The sequence below is a fragment of the Bubalus kerabau genome, chromosome 10 (genome assembly GCF_029407905.1).
Source record: "Bubalus kerabau isolate K-KA32 ecotype Philippines breed swamp buffalo chromosome 10, PCC_UOA_SB_1v2, whole genome shotgun sequence".
Lineage (NCBI taxonomy): Eukaryota > Metazoa > Chordata > Mammalia > Artiodactyla > Bovidae > Bubalus > Bubalus kerabau.
Genome location: NC_073633.1, coordinates 88,460,029 through 88,482,051, shown reverse-complemented (window position 1 = coordinate 88,482,051; position 22,023 = coordinate 88,460,029). Strand labels below are relative to the sequence as shown.

Here is a 22,023-nt window from a genome sequence, read left to right as displayed (position 1 = left end):
AACTAATAAAAGAGGAAAAGGGCAAACGAGTTACCACCACACACTTCACAATCTCCAAAGAGAGACATGCTAGCTTAGTGGTGACGAGCTGGCCTCTGTCATTGGACAGATCTAAGTCTGAATCCAGGCTCCACACCTAGCTGAGTGATCGGCATGAGTTACTTCACCTCTCTGTGCCTTTGTTTTCTTATCTGTCACAAACCACACCCCCACCATAGTTGAAAGCCCTCTAAACCGAGAAGCCTGGATGCCTCACCTGATCTGTAACTACCTAGCTGCTGGAACCAGATCAAACCACCACCCTAACCGGACATCAGCTACACATCCTTAGGATTCCAGTTCCTCCTCAGAACCTCAGAACTTCAAATTTCTAACTTTTCTTCCGAGACTCACAGAATGTCCCATGCTGCCTCTCTTCCATCATCACTGCCTATATACTAGCTCGTTGCCTCTAATTATGGCCATATTCATGTTGAACTCAAAAAATCACCCAACTGATAGGCTAGCGCGCCCCCTCCCAGACTCAGCACCCCTCCCCACGAAGCAATTCCTGTAATACCAGCACCCGCCACTAGGTGCCGTAGGACTCAACATTTAATCTTGGCGCAAACACTGAGCATTCATTCAATGGCACAAAAGTTCATGCTTCGTTCTGGAGATACAAAGATAAATCAGACACAAATGGTCCCTCTTTAAAGTGTTCAGAGTCCAGGAGGGGTTACATGTCCAGAAATGTAGGAAACAGAGCAGGAAGAGGTGACAACTACCATCAGAAGGATGAACGGGTGTCTGGGGAGGCAGAAGAGGTCCTTCCAGCCTGGGTCACAACACAGGTATGGGCATCTGAAGCCACAGAACTGGCAGACACTCGAAAGGAAAAAAAAAAAACAACAACATACCGGTGATGTGATGTCAAGGAGATGAAGTGGGAGTCAGTCAAATGTGGAGACTGAAATCACAGGGATTTGCAACTATCTGAATTCATATGACTTTGCTCACTTGTCTATCAGGGATCTCCACTGCTAGAAAGGCAGTTCTGCCTGAGCAGAGTCTTTGTCAGTGGGGTTGACCCCTCTAATTCCTGACATCTAGAAGGTACTTAGATATTTTTAATGAATGGCAGCACTGGTAAGATTTCACTAAGATGCAGTGTATCCCATCAAGAACACTCATCTGGTTAACCAGCCATTAAAACTGCTCAGCAAAGAAGGCTCTTTATCCACAAAGACCCATGGATGGAATCACTTTCCATCCTTTCCTTGGGGATGAAGACTTTCCCCAAGGTTTATTGATATGGGCCCGCCCTAACTCAGGAATACACTTTTGGAATCCATGCACAATTTAGATCAGAGGGAATATGTGGGAGGGTAGAAAGTATATGAGGAGAGACCCTGTGAATAATAAAACAACTGAACATCTGTGACTCAAACTCTAATTAGTAAATCTTCTGAAAGTCAGGACTGCAATTCACTCCAAACATACAGTGCATTTGTAGCTTCAGTTACAACCAGTGCCAGCTGTTTTCCATTGTGCCCTGGCCTCTCTAGAGCAAGCATGGCCTAGGGGCCAGCAGACAATGATGCTGAGCAGGGCAGGTAGGAAGGACCTCGATGATGTGGGAAAGGGAGGGGCTGTAAAGTCACACCAGGAATTGCGTCTCAGCTCTGGCCACATCAAGGCTGTTGTGCGTGTGGGCTTTGGCAATTGATTCCTTCACCCTACACTTTCGGGTCTCCGCCTGGAAGCAGAGAATCCTGTACTTTGCAGGGGTTGCTATTGAAAAAGGAATAAAACAAGCCACACAAATTTCCTTGGCAAAGAATGAATTGTAGCAACTGACCGGCAGTCTTGTTTTTGACCAGTGCTTGGCCAAGTGAAACTGCCAGACTAATGACACCAGAATCGCTGGAGAAAGCCTTCCCCCACCTCAGGTCCTCGGAGTATCTGAGATGGAGCCACCAGCAGTCTCCCAAGCTTCTCCGGTGATCCTGATGCTCAACTAAACAGCAGACCACTACAGTTATACTGCTGCTGCTGCTGCTGCTAAGTCGCTTCAGTCGTGTCCCACTCTGTGCGACCCCATAGACGGCAGCCCACCAGTCTCCCCTGTCCCTGGGATTCTCCAGGCAAGAACACTGGAGTGGGTTGCCATTTATACTACACCACCACTAAAACCAGCATCACAAGCAGCAAGAAGCCTGAAACATCGTGCCCGCCACCCCTAAATGCCCAGCCCTCAGAGCCCAATTCAGGAAAGGACCTTGTAGGAGAGGTAATCAAACCCTGCTTGTGATATAGTCTAAATATTTATGCTGCCAAATAAGAACTTCTGTTGATGTTATTTCCTCTCCCCCATATTATATCCAATTCATATTGTTTGCTTCGGCCCATTAAAATCCAATGGATTTCTTTTCTGACATCAGCAATGTTGAGCACTTTAGAGAAAAAAAAAATTACAAGATGTGTGCTAGCTCGGTAGTACAATCTTGTTTATACAGCTCTAATCTGACTGAGTGGGCAGGAACCTCAAGGGGGAAGAAGGAAGAGCAACAGCTCTTAAGAACAAACAACGCTTTCTGTTACTGTAGAGTCTGCCAACTTGATGTCTCCTGTATACTCAGAGTTCAGCTACTCCATGACAGCTCGAGTGTCTGTTTCAAGTAATGCACCAAAGATATGAAAACAAGGGGCTATAGGCTATAGTTCAACCTTTAGGGGTCAATCTTGCTGGCATGCCAGGTACCCAGGATTTTACTAGGCTGTAGTCACTTGGGACTTCATTTTAAGGAAGTCATTTTAGGACTTCAGTTAGAACTTAAGGATTCCCAAGAGCTGATTCAAGGACCTGAACAAGATAAGCAGCCTCAGAATCACCAGGTTGGGAGGGGGAAGGGGCGGGGGGAGGGCAGTGATAAAGATACATGTTCCTGGTTCCCATGCTCCAGAAATTCTAATCCTGTAGGCCTAGGACAGTCCCTTTGTTATTGTTCAGTCGCTAAATTGTGTCCAACTCTTTCTGACCCCACGGACTGCAGCACACCAGGCTTCCATGTCCTTCACCATCTCCCAGAGTTTACTTAGTTGGTGATGCTGTCTAACCATCTCATCTCTGCTGCACGCTTCTCCTCTTGCCCTCAATCGTTCCCAGCATCAGGGTCTTTTCCAATGAGTCAGCTGTTTGCATCAGGTGGCCAACGCATTGGAGCTTCAGCTTCAGTCCTTCCAACGAATATTCAGGGTTGATTTCATTTAGGATTGACTGCTTTGAGCTTCTTGCAGTCCAAGGGACTCTCCATAGAGTCTTCTCCAGCACTACAACTCAAAGGATGTCCCTGGAGACTTATAAATGAAAACGTCCCCCTGGTGATTTGGAAGCACAGTCAGGTTTGGGAACTAGTGACTTGGATCCCATGGAATCTGCCTTCTCTTCACCTGATCACTCCCATCCTGCCCCGCGCTGCTGACTCGCTGGGCAGCCATGCTGACTAAGGTGGGGCTTCTTTAACTTCCCTTGAATTCTGCCAGAAACTCACTGTGATGGATAAAGCCAGGATCCTGGAATCAAAGAACTGGCTCTCAGTCCTGGCCACGCTACTTAAGAGCCGTGCGACCATGAACAACGTATTTCTATGCTTATTTAGCCTCGTTGAGCCTTGGTTTCCTCTTCCATGCTGCTAAGTTGCTTCAGTCGTGTCCTACTCTGTGCCACCCCATAGACGGGTCCACCAGGCACCGCCGCCCCTGGGATTCTCCAGGCAAGAACACTGGAGTGGGTTGCCATTTCCTTCTCCAATGCATGAAAGTGAAAAGTGAAAGTGAAGTCGCTCAGTCGTGTCCAACTCTTAGCGACCCCATGGACCACAGCCCACCAGGCTCCTCCATCCATGGGATTTTCCAGGCAAGAGTACTGGAGTGGGGTGCCAGTGCCTTCTCCTCTTCCATAAAATGAAACAAATACTCATCACCTGTACCAGTGGGCCTTCACTTTGCCTGCCCATTAGAATCACCTGGGCAATTCCTCATGGCAACTCTAACACATGGATGTTATCACTCCCACACTACAGATGAGAACACTGAAGCTCAAGAACATAGGCCACTTGCCCAAAGGTAAAACAGCCTGTCAGTCAAGAATCTAGAATTCAAATCCCACAGACTTCAAGGTCCACAGACTTTCTCCAACCAGTCAGCTTGGTCTCCAGTGAAATCAATGATACAAAGTATTGAAAACAAAATTTTGTAAATATACAAAATTTCAGTATATACTTAAATATACAGTATTTAGCACACATAGACTAATTACAGCATGCTCAGTAGCAGGTACTTCTGGTACATGATACAACTGGTACATAGCAGGTTCCCAACTAATTAGTGGCTCTTTCTTAATGACATCAGTGAAGCAGATGTCCCCATATCAACCCTACCTGAAGGCATATACATAAATACAGTCCTAAGTTGCTCAGCTGCCTGACAGCCTAAACAAACTAATCGACCAAAGCTGCTTATAAAGAAAAATATTTTTGCATTCCTTAAACACAAGTCATAAAAAGCTGGGAGGGAGAAGTGGAAAGTTCTTCACAGAGCAGGATGCGCTTGGCCATGTGACATGCCTCTGGTTCTGTTACCGCAATCTGTGCTTGGAGTTGAGGGCATCCTCTCTTACCAGGGGCTGTGAACTCCACACAGCTCTGGACAGCGCAGACCCTGCCAATTCTTCGCTGACTCCTCCTGCCTTTTGAACTTTTCTTCTGTTAACAGTATACCCCCTATGTCCTTCCACCTCCTCTCTGAATTTGAACCTTCTGTGACCCTCATGGCAACCTGGCTCCCCCCAAAGACATCCCCTGCCCTGCACGTAGTGGCCCTCACCCTACCTATCTCAAGACCAGGAAGGAAGGCAAGCATCCTCCTGGTTCTCCACTGTTGCTTCAATGATTTCCCTCCTGTCGCTCTACCCAAACTTCTCTTGCAACACTCAGACCATCAGCCAAGCCATTGTTAAGGCGTGAGGCTACCCATCCTCTCCTGTTAAGCCTTTTCATTTCCTGAAGATTCCAGCTTGCAGGTCTCAGGTTTTCCCTATCCCTTGGTCAACTCAGCAACTTTAATGTTAGAGCAAGAGCTGGTTTGTCTGCCCTTCTCTTCCCTCATCTGAACTCTTTCCCTTCCTCCTCCTCAGTGACCATCTCACATGGCCACACGCTGAATCTTGCCATCACTGGTGACTGTAACATTTCAAGTCCCAGTACAAACCGAGAGGGCACCTTCTTCCCACTGCCCCTCTTTCCAGATCACCTACTCTACATTCCCAGCAAACATTCCTCATCCTTCGACATTCCATCCATTTCAACCACACCTTTGGTACCATCTCTTACTGCTCTTCACTCTGTCTTCACATTCTTCTCTCCCTGGCTCCAATATTTCACTCACTCGTCATCACTCTCTTGCAAATGGCCTCCACTTCCTCAGGTCCCCATTTCTGTGTCATATTTGCTGACAAAACTCCAACACTGGTGGAACCCAACTCTCCGCCACACAATATCTGAATATCCAAGCTCACATCGGGCAGGTGAACACTGTAGGTGGGGAGGAAATCACACCACCAGGCTCACAAGCTGCAGTTTAGATTCATGAGCACAAAATTTCAATGAGAAGAAAGGAAAGAAGGAAGGGAGGAAGGAAAAACAAAAAGGAAAAGAAAGCTAGTCAATTCTGCTCACCAAATCAAAAAGGTTTTCCTGCCAAACTTGCCTCCTGAATTGGCTATCTTATAACTTCTCCTTGTTCAAGCTTCATACATGGTCTCAGTTGATGGGCTCAGTTCGAAATCCACTGAAGAAATGGAAGCCAGCAGAAGGCAAGGCACTTTGCCAACAAAGGTCCATACAGTCAAAGCTATGGTTTCTCCAGTAGTCATGTACGGATGTGAGCTGAACCTTAAAGAAGGTTGAGAGCAGAAGAATTGATGCTTTCAGACTGTGGTGCCGGAGAATACTCTTGAGAGTCTCTTGGACAGCAAAGAGATCAAACCTGTCAGTCCTAAAGGAAATCAGTGCTGAATATTCATTGGAAGGACTGATACTGAAGCTGAAGTTCCAATACTCTGGCCACCTGATAGGACAAGCTGATTCACTGGAAAAAGACCTTGATGCTGGGAAAGATTGAAGGCAGGAGGAGAAGGGGATGACAGAGGATAAGATGGTTGGATGACATCACTGACTCAACGGACATGAGTTTGAGCAAACTCTGGAGACAGTGAAGGACAGGGAAGCCTGGTGTTCTGCAGTCCATGGAGTCGCAGAGAGTCGGACATGACTTAGCAACTGAACAACAAGAAGGCAAGTCTCTCATCTTGAGACAGCCTCACCTAAGCCACCAAGTTCTTGGTCTTCTTTCCACTGCAATAGAAATGTTGCTGCATTTACTAAAGGGAAGTTGCTCTGCTTTTGCTCTTCACTGGAAGGTGATAGATAGCACATTGCTTCTCAACTACACCCTCTCACCACACTGACAGGCTCCAATATGATAACAGCAGATCACACCTCAAAGACCTCCAAGACACTTACTCTCTGAAGTGTAAGACAACAACATAGCTGCTGTTATTCAGTTGCTAAGTCGTGTCCAACTCTTTGCAACCCCATGAATCATAGCAAGCTAGGCTTCCCTGTCCTTCACTATCTCCTGGAGTTTGTTCAAACTCATGTCCATTGAGTCATAGGGAAATGTTAAGTCAAGAGAGAAAGCAAAAACAAGAAGACGAGGGGAATTCGAAGTTTCTAGCAGCTACAACTACAACAAACATTAAGCATAGCCCAACTCCTGGCCAAGTTAAATAAAACTTCACAGGGAAGGCCTGGTTACCTCAGTTTCTATTACCTGATTCATCATATCCGTCTTTCAAGAAAAAAAATCACGATCCACGCTGAAGCAAGGAAAACACACAGTCTAGAGAGACAAGCAGCTGTGAAAAACAGATATGACACAGAAGTTGATGTTATCAGACAAGAAATTTAAAATCACTATGATCAAATATGCTAAAGGTGCTAACAGAAAAATAAATGATAATGAAAGCAGAGACGTAGAAATGCTTCCAAAAAATCCTTAAAAAGGAAATGCTAAAAGTCAAAAACACTGCAATAAGTGAAGAATGCCTTCAATGGGCTCATGGGCAGACTCTATATGGCCAGGGAAAGATTCAGTGAGCTTGAGGTCAACAGAAACTTCCAAAAGTGGGGGAAAAGGCAGGGGGGAGCAGGAAGAGAAAATTTTAATGGAACAGAATACACAAAAACTATGGTACATATCACAAGGTATAAGTATAACTGCAGTACCAGGAGGAAAAAAAAAGAGAAAGAAAACATATTTAAAGGGATATTGACAGAATTTTCCAAAGTTAATGATTGACACAAAACGCAGATCCAGAAAGATAAGAGACCAATCAGTATACATTAAAACAGAACAGTACCCCGAGACATACCATATTCACACTGCAGAAGATGAAAGACAAAGGAAAAATCTTGAGAGAAACAAGAAGAAAAACCTTAGCTATGGAAAAATAAGGATAAAAATTACATGGGGCCTCTCACCAGAAATCTCACAAACATGAGTGCAACTGAATACTAAAAACATTGGGAGAGAAAAAAAACACCAACTTGGAAGTCTACATCTAGTGAAATGATCCTTCAGAAGCGAAGGAAAAATAAACTTTCTCAGACAATAAATACCGAGTGAGTTCATCACTAGCCGACTTGCCGTCAAGAAATGCTAAAAGCTCTTCAGGCAGAGGAAAATGTTATTGGTCAGAAACTTGGATCTACCAAATTAAAGAGCAAGCATCAGGGAAGAAATAAAGGGAAATAAAATCTTGTATTTTATTATTCTTAACTGACCTACAAGAAGAGAGTAAGACTTTCTAGATTGTGTTTTTTCATTGCCTCTTAGCATGGCTCGTGATTTTTTGTTGAAAGCCAAACACAATGCATCAGGTAACAGGAACTGAGGTAACCAGGGCTTCCACATGAGGTTTTTATTTAGTTTGGCCAGAAAAAAAAAAAAAAAACTTTTTTAAAGATTAGCCTATCAGTGCCTAACACAGAGCTCGGGAGTAGCCTCCTCCCCAGACAATCAACTAGTTCAAGGGTCAGCCAACGAGGGCCCCTGGGACAGACCTAGCCTTCTGCCTGTTTTCATATGGTCTGTGAGCTAAGAATGGTTTTTACCTTTTCAGATGGTAGAAAAAAGTTAAAAGAAAAAGAATACTTTGTGACACATGAAAAGTGCATAAAATCAATATTCTGTGCCATAAACAAAGTTTTACCAACACCCATCTGTTTACTTATTGCCTTGGCTCCTTTCATACTATAAGGGCAGGGCTGAGAAGTTATAGCAGCGTTGATGTGGCCCACAGAGCCCAAAGTATTTACTCTTTGATCCTTCACGCACATTTTTTTCTGTTCCCTGAACAAGCCTGATCACTTCATTTTTCAGAGGCTGGAAGCAAGGCCTGGGAGACAGAATTACACTCAAATGTCACTTTCCTGGTCAGTTAACAGAGCCAGTGTGAAAATGCAAGTCTTCAGATCCAAGTGCCCAAAAGGACTTACATTTTGTAAGAACAGATTTTAGGATCGTAGTGTCTAATACTACTGACTAATACTACTGACTCTAGGGACTGCATAAGTAACATTTTATTATTCTCTTATTTCACATGAAAGATAGTGTGACGGCTAGAGGAGAAACAGGGGTGACAGAGAAGCTTTGCCAGCTTCTATGCACAAGAAGGGGATGACTGAGAGATGAAGAGGATGACATGTTCCTAGGGGACCAAGAAGAAAAGCACTCCAATTGGCTTCTTTTTTTAGAGGATGTCAGTTTTACTCCTTGGGATTTTGGTCTTTTCTTTCTTCTCTTTTTAATTTTTAGAACAGGTAAAAATCAGTATCTTTATACTCTAAAACTAGGCAGTTAAATATGGGGTCCAGGACTTCGCTGATAGTCCAGTGGTTAAGAGTCTGCCTGCCATTGCAGGGAACATGGGTTCAATCCCTGGTCTGGGAAGAGTCCCTCTGCTATAGAGCAACTAAGCCCAGGCACCACAATTATAGAAGCTCTAGCCCCATAGAGCCCGTGGTCCACAACAAGAGAAGCCACCGCAATGAGAAGCTTGTGTACCACAACTAGAGAAAGCCCAAGCATAGCAACAAAGACCTAGCACAGACAAAAGTAAATAAATAATTTTTTTTTTGAAAAATAAGGGATCCATCTCTCTCATGACTCTGCAGTGCATACACGTGGAGTGTACAGACGTTTCCCCTTCTGGAGACAGCAAGACTTGACAAAAGAAAGATCTATTCATAAGGCTCATCAGGCAGGAGAAATATAGGTCAACGAAATAAGAAGATAGATTCCTAAGGGTACGATTTTATTCATATTATGTAGATGGAAGACAAAAATAGTACAATTACAATGTACCATATCCTACACTAGAGGTCTGTCTTATAGCAGAACATACACACACCCCCCAGAACAACTAGAAAAGCTGGATAAAATTTTGAAAAGAGAGCTCCCAATGCAATGAGGTCATATGGAGAAGAGGGAAGTTTAGAAGGGAGTGGACATGTCTGCAACATTGCTGTAATGTACCTTGTCAAGTCCAACATCCATTCATGAAAATATTCTGAGCAAAATGTAAATGTGAGGAAATTTGCTTAATTTGATAAGGGATATATTAAAAACACATATAGTGACTCTTCAAAAATTTTCCCACCGAGATTAGGAATGAGACAAGGATGCCCACTATGACCACTCCTATTCACCATTATATTAGCGGTCTCAGCCAATGCAACAGACAAGAAAAAGACATAAAAGGAACAAAGACAGCAATTCTGTTTGTTGAGTCACTCAGTCATATCCAACTCTTTTGCAACCCAATGAACTGTGGTCCACCAGGCTCCTCTGTCCCTGGGAATTCCCCAGCAAGAATACTGGAGTGGGTTGCCAGGGGATCTTCCCCACCCAGGGACTGAACCTGCGTCTCCTGCACTGCAGGCAGATTCTTTACCACTGAGCCACCCGGGAAGCCAACAATGACTGCAAAACAAAGAGTAAAAATTTTTTGCATGTAATTTAATTACATATATGGAAAAGTCATAATAATCTACCGATCAGACTTATTAGAATTTACAAGTGAATTTAACAAAGTCACTGGATATAGGTCAATATAAACTCAACTGTATTTCTATATACCCACAACAAAGAGTCAGAAAAGGGTGTTTTTAAAAGATACCATTTAAAACAAGCCAGAATTTGTTTTAAAAACCCAAATCGATAAAAACAGATAATCCAACTGAAAAATAGGCAATAAACTTGAAGAGGGACTACAAAAGATTAAATAAAAGTGACAAAAAAAAAATACTAACAAGGCACATCATTAGTCACCAAGGCAAACTGAGACCACAATGAGACACAACTACCCACCCACCATAATGGCTACAATTTAAAAGTCTGACAATTCCAAGTGTTGACAAGCATTTGGAGAAACCGAAACACTCCTAAACTGATGATGGAGGCATAAACTAGTACAACCACTTAGAAAATCTCTTTGTAAGGCCCTCCTAAATTTGAATATATGTCCCAGAAATCCAGTCTTAGGAGTGTAACAAACAGAAACCCATTCATACGTATGCCAAAAAACACATGCAAAAAATTACAGAAGCATTATTCACAGTAACCCTAAACTGGAAATGTCCCAAATACACATCAACAGATGAATAAACTGTGAAATGTAACTGAGTGGGTTGTGATACATCAGTAAAAATAAACTATTGCTATATACCACATCATGGATGAATCTCTCAAACAGTATTGTGCCTAAGAAGAAACAAAAAGAGTATATACATATAATTCCATATATATTTCACATATTTCAAATATGAGAAAGATATGGTGTTAGAAATCAGGTTAGTGGTCACCACTGGGGAAAGAGGATATGTAGTACCACTGGGAGGGTGCAAGAGGTAGTTTTGGGAGCAATGGTAATATTCTCTCTCTTAACCTGGGAGTGACAATATAGATGTATTTACTCTTTGAAAATTCACTGAGAAATGAGTTGTGTACTTTTCGAGGACAAACGCAAATATTCTTGGAAAAGGATATAGCATCTCTGATTCTCAAGGTAGCACTCACATCATCTAAAGCAATGCAAAAAGTGATGAAATTGCAGAGATATGGTTGCAGGGATGCTAGAGGAGCTAGAGGTTGTATCTGTCACCACTATATACATACTCAATTACTCTGTGTGTAGACCAGGAGCAATAATCACAGAACTAGAGAAGTGATACAGAAGTGAAGCAAGATTAGAAACACACTACCTAAGGAATGCTTCACATTACCCAAAGACTTTATTTTGGATAACAAAAGTCTTCCAACTCTTACAAAATATCTCAGAACTTCCAAAGAGTGGTTGAAATACTCTGCACTTGTTCTTAATAATTTTCTGAAAGTGGAAGTCGCTCAGTCGTGTCCTATTTTTTGCGACCCCCATGGACTATACAGTCCATGGAATTCTCCAGGCCAGAATACTGGAGTTGGGTATAGCCCAACTTCTCCAGGGGATCTTCCCAGCCCAGGGATCGAACCCAGGTCTCCCCACACTGCAGGCAGATTCTTTACCAGCTGAGCCACAAGAGAAGCCCAAGAACACTGGAGTGGGTAGCCTATCCCTTCCCCAGTGGATCTTCCTCATCCAGGAATCAAACTGGGGTCTCCTGCACTGCAGGTGGATTCTTTACCAACTGAGCTTTCAGGGAAGCCCACTACTCCCCAGCAAATATATCCAAAGTCTTTCAGCCAGTTTAGAAGTTTGAGGTAGATACTGTATTTTTTGCCCAGTATATATATATTTGTGTGTGTGTGTGTGTGTGTGTGTGTGTGTGTGTGTGTGTGTGTATTAAGTTTACTTCTTCTGTCAGAGAAAGATGGGCCTGTGAACTGTCCTCAGCAAAGTATGCCATACCACAGGACACACTCATTGGACCAAGACAGACATGTGAGTCTAATCAGGACCAATCAGGATCCTTCTCTGAGGGGTGAGATAAGAACACTGGAAGAAAGAAGCCCCCTTCCCCATAAGGGATTAGTCTGAAACCCTATGAAGGGAAGGAGGTTAATGACAATCTTCTTTTTGTGGCACAGAAGGAGGATATCAAGATGATGAGGTGTCAGTAAGAGGTGCTAATGGTATCATTTAAGTCCCTGGATCTAGCCATGCCTGAATTCCAAGATTTACTAGTCCGAGTAATTCCTTTTTGCTTCATTTGGTTTGAATTTTGTTTCAGTGCAGTTGTTTTTTGTCTACATCCAAGAGAACTCTGAATCATCATTTATCACTGTTACCTTTATTATATATTATTATTATATATATGTGGCATTCAATTCCTTCAATAGACTGGCCCCAATTTTCACTTCTTGTCTTGTCAGTCACTATTTATCCACGTATAACCAACAATATGAATAATTTCAACCACAGGAAACTTTCCTCAACCAAGAATTTTCAATAAGCAAAGTTCAACTTAAAAAAACCTACTTCCACATACACTTCTGATGGATAGTCAACTGGTCATTCCTGTTAAGGATAATTAGAAAATATAAGAAACTGGGGATTAGAAATGGATTTTTTTAAGTGGGGGAGTATGGCAGATGGCAGGCTGGGTAAGTGGTTTTTGCAGAGAAGCTTTTGAAAGCTAAAGGAAGCCAAAGAAAGGAAAACCTAGAATCGACAGCATATGCTTTGGCATAAAGCTAAACACCCTATGTGTTAGGGTGAGACATCTGAGAACTTCCTAACTGGTCATGCCAAGCAAGTTAAATTAAGTTTATCCCAAGATGTATCCACTCTCCCCTTGAGCCACAGGACGATCCAGGAGCCAGTGGTCACTCTCTCAGTCCGAAAGTCAAAAAGGCATTGAACATTTGGAAAGTGAGCCTGACACAGTGGGTAGAAATGCCCATTTGCATGGAAGCAGCACATTGACTGTAATAAAGCAAACCCATTTTCTCTCATTTCATTGCAGGGGACCAAACTCCTTGATAACAGTGAGAAGTAACTAGAAATTCATTGTGACATATCCTCCATTACCAACATTAGGTGAGGAAAATGTCACTCAGTCTACCTTGCTTTCTCATTTTACCTGCAGTAAACATAAATAGTCAACAATTTTCCTTACAACCTAAATTACCTTTCCCTGTTTCCCCTCAAGTTCTAAGCTCATCTACCCAGACTGAAAGTACCTGACTCAATAGAGAGGTATTAAAAATCCTTTGCACACTATGTCACCTCTAATCTTTTACTTACACTGACCTGCCTGAAGCACACTTTGGCCACCTGCGTCCCCTGCCCCATCTCTGCAGGCCCCCAACCCGTTGGTCCTCCAACACCCAGCTCATCCACTCAGCCTCTTCAGTGAAGTCTCCCTCCCCCATTCCATGTAAGCGTGCCTGTCTTACCACATCCTGTTAATCCATCTTTTTCCCCCTCAACAGAATTTAAAACTTCCCAAACACCAGAGCCACATCTGATTAATCATCATCTACAAAAGGGCCTTCAGTAGTGGGACCACTGACACGATGAACAAGCAAGACAAGGAGCAGAGAAGAACACCGGAGACCTTAGACCAACAGTGACTTAGGATAGGGACCTGTATCCTCCCCCAGCCCCAACTAAGAATTGACTAAACCTCAGATTTTCAGGAATACTCTCCCTTTCAAGAATGCCCTCAAAGCAATCATAATTTTTCAGCCCTGTTCTGCACCTGGGGAGAACACAGATCAGTAGCATTAAGTGGTTTTGTCTAATGTCACCAGCAGTCAAGCCCCTAAACTACCTGCCATTCTGAAAGTTAAAGTGCCTTCCCTTAAAAAAAAAAAAACAAAAAAAAACTCAAATATAATCAATAAATGTATGCTTTGTGAATGCATCCTTTCTATTTTGACCAGCTGCTGAATCAGTCTTTGTTTTAGGATGTATGGTCAGCAAAATAATATAATGGCAGCTTCCTGTTCGGTTTGGAATCTAAATACTGTTAACACTTACATAGTGGCTTCAGAGAAAGATATATAGGATATTTAAGTTGTTGTCTTTCTTCTACAGAGGTCATAAGCAGAAGGAAAAAAAACAACCACCAGCTCAAACAAGTGTTCTATTTGGATTGGGCAGTGTGCTATGCTGCTGCTGCTAAGTCGCTTCAGTCGTGTCCGACTCTGTGCGACCCCATAGACGGCAGCCCACCAGGCTCTCCGTCCCTGGGATTCTCCAGGCAAGAACACTGGAGTGGGTTGCCATTTCCTTCTCCAGTGCATGAAAGTGAAAAGTGAAAGTGAAGTCACTCAGTCGTGTCCGACTCCTAGCGACCCCATGGACTGCAGCCTACCAGGGTCCTCCGTCCATGGGATTTTCCAGGCAAGAGTACTGGAGTGGGGTGTCATTGCCTTCTCCGACTGAGCAATGTAGATCCCTATAATATTTTTCTAATTGGAATTAGTTGCCAATGACTAAAACTGGATGAAACAAATGGATGACAACAGCTTTCTGAGCAGCACACACCCTTTGCTTTAACGCAGTCCTCACCTACCCTAATGCTTCTCGACCCTGAGGTCTAGCACCAGATGCCATTCATCATCACACATGGATGGCTGTTGGGCTTTTAAAAAAAGCGAAATTGTTTTCTGGCTCCCATCTCTCTTTCAAAAATGTGGCAGAGGGCCCCTGGTTTCAAGAAAACTGAGGATAAGTACATTTCTTTCTGGGAGTAAAAACTTTCTACATGTTTTACACACAAAGCATGATTTGGATGGGGAAAAAAATGCAACAACTTAAGCTAACGTGAAAGAAACCCCACTTGTTTCATTCATCTGCTTTACCCAACTGGCTCTGTGTTTGAGTTTGCAACCCATTTTCTAAGGCTTTTTCCTCCCTTCATTCATTCTACAATCAGCTCTCAAGCAATTACTATAAACCAGAATCTGACAAATGGTGAAGCAACAAGAGGGAATAAAACAGAGTTCTTGCTCTCAGGGAGTGGACATTTTAGTGGATGGAGACAGACAATATACAAATGAAAAACATATAGTGCAATGTCATGGTGATAAAGCTGAAGATAAGGCAATAAAGAGCACTGCAGGGAAGCAGGAGTTTTATTTTAGCTACGATGGTCTGGGAGGACATGATAATGAAGATTTTATAATATTAGCTCTTACTCTGAAAGCAAACAATAATTGGCTTAACAATTGGTTTAATTATTATTATTAATACCTCTTACCTGAAAAGCTTGCTGTTATCCCCTCTGTTCACCTATGACATTTTTGCCTCTCTCCCGAAGCCTCTCTTCCAGGTCTGATTATACAGTGTTCTCTCTGAACTAAATGGTACTTACTGGCTTCATTGTCTACTTGCTACATAATCTGACATAAAATTCTATGCGTTATGCTCCTAAATCATCAATTAACATCTTTTATTGTTTATTTTCTATTCATTTCTATTTCTCTCCAAAAGAACTGAACTGATCTCAAGGGAAGGGTCTCTGTTTATCCCTGACCTAGTGATATATCCACAAGACTCGGGATTTGGGGTCAGAAAAGATCTGGATTTAAATCTTGGTTTTTAATAACTCAATAACTATCTGACCAAGGGCAAGTGGCTGAACCACTTCTTCAACTTCAGTTTCTTCATCTGTAAAATGGGAGTGATACCACCTAATTCTTATTAAAAACTTTGCTCTCCAATAGCTTTACAGGTTCAGTTCAGTTCTGTCTCTCAGTCGTGTCTGACTCTTCGCAACCCCATGGACCACAGCACGCCAGGCCTCCCTGTCCATCACCAAGTCCCAGAGTTTACTCAAACTCATCTCCACTGAGTCAGTGATGCCATCCAACCATCTCATCCTCTGTAGTCCCCTTCTTTAATGTACTGACAGTTATAAGGTCAGTCCCCTGCCATATGACAATTCCACAGCTTTGTAGGCTGGGCAACTTTGGGCTCAGGAATCCAATTTCTCTCAAGCATATCCTGTGTCTTGCCTTGCAGTGGGGCAAGATAGAACCAGTGGGAGAGACAAACATGGATGTACAATTGCAAACTAGGTTGGAGGACCTCAGTATATTGTGGCTCTCAGGTGAATCTAGCCAGGCAGAATCAAGCAAGCATAAGAATAAGGATCATAACCACTTGTACCTTGCATCTTCTGTGTAACTGCCCATGCACCTGCACCCAAACCAGTCCATGCACCCACCCTTGAAAAGGTCTATGCCCCCACACCGGGTCCAGGCTACACTGCATTACTATTAGTCCATCCTGCCTTCCATGTTCACCGTCCCGCCCCGCTACAGAGCTGTCACTCTGCAGGTCAACAATTCAGCAAATATTTACCAAACCCCTACCATGCACAGGCGCTGTGAGAGATACCAAGGAAATAGAGGAAAACAGCACAGGGCCTCGTCCGGTGTGGGTCATAGTCTGGCACAAGAGATATCAATGCAGCTGCAGCCCCTGTGTTTCATTTCTCTTCCTGCTGGTGACCAGTGACCTTTAGGCTCAAGGAAATCTTTGGCTGCCACAGGGAAGGCCATCCTCCACTCGAGCATTTCCCCTGAATGTTTGGGCCACATCCTCCAGGGTCAGAATCACAGAGCAGCATTCTCCGAGGCAGGGGTAGGGAACCTCCAGGATCTAATGCCTGATGATCTGCAGTGGAACTGATTTAATAATAATAGAAAAAGTGCACAATAAATGTGACAAGCTTGAATCATCCCCAAACCATCTCCCTACCTCCAGTCTATGGAAAAATTGTCTTCCACGAAACTGGTCCCTGGTGCCAAAAAAAGTTGGGGACTGCTGCTCCAAAGAACTCAGAAGTTCCTCCAATGCTCGGCTGATAGAGCAGGTCCACAGGAACAGAAGAGTCGGAAACCATTGCCCTGAAATACCAATTTCCCACCAGACTCCCACGGGAGGAGGTCATGTAGAGGCCGTGGCTTCTAGTTGACCTGCAAGCTGAATGGGCACTTGGAGGCTTCTCACCCCTCCTTGTGCCTGGAATGCACACTCTGCCCACCCTCCCCTAGGGAGCCATTTGCAAGGACCATAACCTTAAGACAGTAAATTGCTGAGACCGTCTGGACTGAAGATGTAACTGATCCCAGTTAGAGCCTCAGAACAGAAACACAGGCCTGAAAAAAACATAATTTTGAAGGTACTGGCGGGTGGGTGCAAGGAGCTACCCCTCTTGCAATGTCTAAGACAAGCCTCTTATGTAAGTTCCCTTGCTTATTACATTTGCCGCCTACCAATCTGCTGCGTTTCCCTCTATTCCTCCATCTCCGTGTCCTCCGTGTCTGGGGGCTGGTTTCAGATCTCGCCTAGGGAACAACCAGGGTTGTGAATAACTCATTATCAAAATTATCAGAAAACAACAACTATGACGTAACAGGGTCCATCTTCTCCAGCTACTGGGCCTCCTCTGCCCAGGATCCTATTTTTCTCATCACAACCACACATATTCAAGGGGTATATTCTTTATTTTTATTTTACAGACGAGGACACAATGAACGGGGTGTGAAAAGCCTGTTGTGCTACTTGAAGAGCTATGGATCGTAGCTCTGTGTGAGCTCAGGGCTGGCCTATATCGAGAGCAACACAGGCACCTGGGGACCTCCAAGAGCTGCCACCGCCGGTCCAGGTTCACACAGGACACTCTCATCTCAGGATGCTCTCCTGGAAGTGTGCGTCTCCCTGCCCCCCACCCCCGTGCAAGAAAATAGCCTCCAGGGTAGGGCAGATAGCAGTGGACAAGGGAGTTCTATGTGCCAAAAGTAATTTTTTTCCTTTGATGGTTTTACCAAAGTATTTCAAAAGCTTGAACAGCTGTCTCCACCACAACTCACTTGAAAAGCCTCACTCACAGGAACACCTGCTCTGTCTGTATTTCACTATTGACATATTTTTCCATTTCCATCCTTAAAAATGGGTGTCCTCTGCACCCTATGTTTCTAACATGGAAGTGGAAGAAAAGGATACATTTATTTTACCCACAAAGTAGCCACACAAGGAAGATCAACAAGTTCTGACTGGGATGGTTCAGCCAGCTGGAACCTCCTAGCTAATAAACGCATTCTCACCACCCTTCTCTCTTGTTTCCTTGGTCATAAGAGGGAGATCTACGTGGTCGGAGACTGGTCAAAATGAGCGAAGGAGTGGAGGTCTGCCTTTTGGGGGGTGAGGGGTGGAGTCTGGACCACTGCTTGCTTTAGCCACTGCCTTGGTACTTGGGATAATTAATAGTGAACTTCCTTCCCCTTATTGGAATCTGTATGTGGTAGAAAATGAATTGCCTTTTACAGGTCTCAGGGAGGCAGCCATGAAGCACTGGAGGAGCTTTGTGGTTTCTCAAGCAGGTACTCTGAGTTGTTACTTAATGTAACTCATTAGGTTTAATGTGCATTTTAATTGCCTACTAGTGAGCAGTTTTGGCTCTCCCTGCACTTGGAAGATCGGGGTTTCATGACTTATTATTATTCTTATTACAGATTTAATGGTTCCAAATGATGGGTGATGAGCTCTTTTATCTAGACTGCTTCAGAAAGTTGTTTCCCCAAGGAGAAAACTGATAAGAGAATTCAACAATGTTTACTAGGCACCTACCGGCAGGTACATTCCTAGGCATGGGGCAGATGGATGCAAAGACAACTGCAACAGTGTTTCGCCCCCAAGGAGCTTACTATCTGGTTCTCAGGGTGGTCCAGCAGAATCAGCATCATCTGCAGATCATCCTGTTAGAGATGTAAATTCTCAGGCCTCACCCCAGACCAGCCAAGTCCAAAACTCAGGGGGTGATCCTAGCCATCTGCATTTGAAAAAGCCTGCTTCAAACAAAGATCACCCTCATCAAACGTCAAACTGACAAATATGCTGTTAGCTTATTGAGCTAAATCTGAAAGTGTCATTTGTCCTCTAAGGAAACAGGCCCAGAGGCCAAAGTCACTAGTTGGTGGAGGAGTTGAAACCAGAACTCAGGTTTCCCACCACCAACCTTACCCCCATGCTGCATGGCCAATGCTCTATTTCTTTTCTGATACTTTAAACCCTAAATCTCATAGGGAGCATTGCCAATCCAAAATGCAAACCTTGGTTTTCAAAGATGACAGAAAAAAGAGAAACTACTCTTTTTTAAAATAAGTGAAGTGAACTCGCTCAGTCGTGTCCGACTCTTTGTGACCCCATGGACTGTAGCCTATCAGGCTCCTCCGCCCCTGGGATTTTCCAGGCAAGAATACTGGAGTGGGTTGCCATTTCCTTCTCCAGAGATCTTCCCCACCCAGGGATCGAACCCTGGTCTCCTGCATTGTAGGCAGACAATTTTACCGTCTGAGCCACCAGGGAAGCCAATTTCCTCCTTTTTAAAATAAAGACAATAACAAAAATTAAAACCTGATCTATCAAAGCCATGTATCAAACTAGCAGTAATTTCCCAAACCTCTAACACACATCCAAGCTTCATTTACCATTTAAAACTGGGGGTGGGAGAATAGGAAGAACGGTAAAAATTCAAGGAATAATGTGATCAGAATATGATCAGAATATAGCCTACAGGAACATAACAGTATGCAGAAATGTCAACAGTGGTTCACCTTTTGTGGGAGAATTACAAATGATCTTTTATGGGTGTGTATTTTTCTGAATTTTTCCCAATGGTTATTTCTTTTGTAATCAAGAAAAAAGTAAAACTGTTTTTTTTTTAAAATGTTACATCTATATCACTCAACATGAAGGTTTATTTTATAATTCTATTTCTTTCCATACAGCAGGATAGTGTGTGTGTAGTAATTATTTATATCATGCCATATGTTACAATGAAGATGAAATTCTGTAAATATATTCCTTCCAGCTGGCACTGAAAATGAAAAGGTTAAATGCTTCCCTAGGTTCAAAGCACTATGAATTAAGACAAGCTGACTGTACAGCCAAAGGAAAAACTAATCCCAGTACTGAGATCTCTGAGAGCATCTCCTTTGAAAAATGTTGATGTGACACATAGCTCCTTACTCATATATCCCTGATGTTTAACCCCTGGCACAACACAGAAGGTGTGGCAATTCCTGGCAAAGTCTTGGGAGTTCTGGGGATAAAATGCATGGGAGAATACCAGAGAAATAAGAAGGAGAATGAACCTACGGTCACGTCAAATTCTGTCCTTGTGGACACTAAGACATTCAAAATTACTGGCACATTTCATTGCCCAAAATATCCTTTAAATTTCTTTTTTTCTTTCTCAAGAAATGTTTGCTCAGTTAAAAAAAAAAAAAAAAAAACTATATTGGCTATCTCATTCCATAAATCATAAATTAACAAAATAAGGGCTGTCTCATTTAAAGAGACATTTCTGCCACAAAAGCATTGTTGTAAAGTTTCACTCGATAAGACAAATTTGTTGCTGGAAGAAGACCTAGCACTGTTTCACTGAAACTCTCGGCAATATAAATTCAGTGCATGTTAATTAAAGTTTCTTAAAGGAGACAGGAAAGTGAAGTTAAGAACAAATGTAATTATTATGGAAAAGGAAACACCAGTGGCTACCTAGTTCATCCAAATACCTCACCACAGCTGACATTTCTGGAACTTACACTTTCAGGAAAGGACAAATTATTTAGGCTATATATACATATATGTAGTAATATGCCAACATTTACAGTACATAAGATCACCATATCTGCACAACATTTCTGCTTAGTATTGGAGAACTCAGAACAGATTTACCATCTTGGTTTTCGCTGTTCAGCATGTGAGCCTTTGCTTACAAGGACCCTCTGAAGAATCTCCAATTTCCCCCAGTTCTCTGCTTGCTTTTCCCACCCATTGCAAAAACAACAAATTAATAAAGAAGAAGCAAGACTATAATAACTGTACCGCTCAGAGAAAGTTTCCCACCAACCTCCCCAGTGCCAACTCCATATAATTACTTATCTGCCTGTGAAAAGTGATCTAGAAAAGCCTTACCTATTAAGTCAAATCTGACAGTTTCCTTTCAGGCTAGCTTTTTTTTTTTTTTTTTTTTTTTTTTGACAACGCACACAAACTTGTAGCTCAGTCTCTAACTCCATCCCTCCATCCCGACACTTATAAGCCCAGTTCTTATTCTTCCATCTCTCATCACCCTCTGCTAAGAAAAAGGTCCAATGTTAGGTTTTACCTAGGAGTGCTTATTTTTGCAGTTTTACTCTGGGACTGCTAAAAGGTATTGATCAGAAACTACCTGCAGATCCAGCTGCTGAGCATTGATAAATGCTGAGGGGACAATTTCAGGCCAAGAACAAGACCCAAAATATCTTCAATTTGTAGCGCAGAAATGCCACTCCTCGAAACAAGAGACAAAGAAACAACGTTCCTATTCCATCAAATTAAATAATAATAATAAAATTCAGCAGCTTCCATTCTGAACAAAATTAAATGTTCTGGGTCACTGTCCTTTCGTCTCGCTGGGCCACTTCTTACGCAGCCTGGCAGTGACTGTAAACACGGTCCCGTCACGCAACCAGAGTTGCCATCCTTACGGAGCAAATTATCCACGCGGCCCCTCCTGCCGCAGTCCCCAAACCAGCCAACCTCACCACCCATCCCTCCTCCACACCTCGCCGCCCACTTTCTTTTCTTCCAACCCACAAATGGGCGCGCTTATCCAGAGAAAAAGTTAATGAACGACTGCTTTTGAGGTAAAGCTGCCCCACCTGAGATCGCGGAATCAGAAGGCTGGAAGTCCCTAAAAGAACGTACCCTCTGCAAGCTCGCCCCGGCCGGTGAGTGCCTCACACCCAGAAACCCAGGAACAGGATTTCTGTGCAGACCTGCACCCACCCCACACAACTCCACACGCAGCTTGCCTAACCACTTATGTAAGCTCGTGCCTCTACAGTCCCAAACTGCACACACACACGTACGCACACACACACACACACCCCAGCACCTGTCACGTATCTGAAATG

General features: G+C 43.3%; 1 protein-coding gene across 3 annotated transcripts in view; it reads right to left on the bottom strand.

Annotated features, from left to right (window-relative positions):
• The window catches only part of RGS6 (regulator of G protein signaling 6), a 622,410-nt gene that overhangs the window by 600,120 nt on the left and 267 nt on the right, over window positions 1-22,023 (bottom strand). Inside the window, exon 1 of one of the 3 annotated variants that reach the window (XM_055538550.1) lies at window positions 21,234-21,658. The exons of the other annotated variants lie outside the window; for them this stretch is intronic. The gene's annotated coding sequence lies outside the window, so the exon portion shown is untranslated. Of the gene's footprint in view, window positions 1-21,233; window positions 21,659-22,023 lie in introns of those variants that run through there. 3 annotated transcript variants of the gene reach the window in all.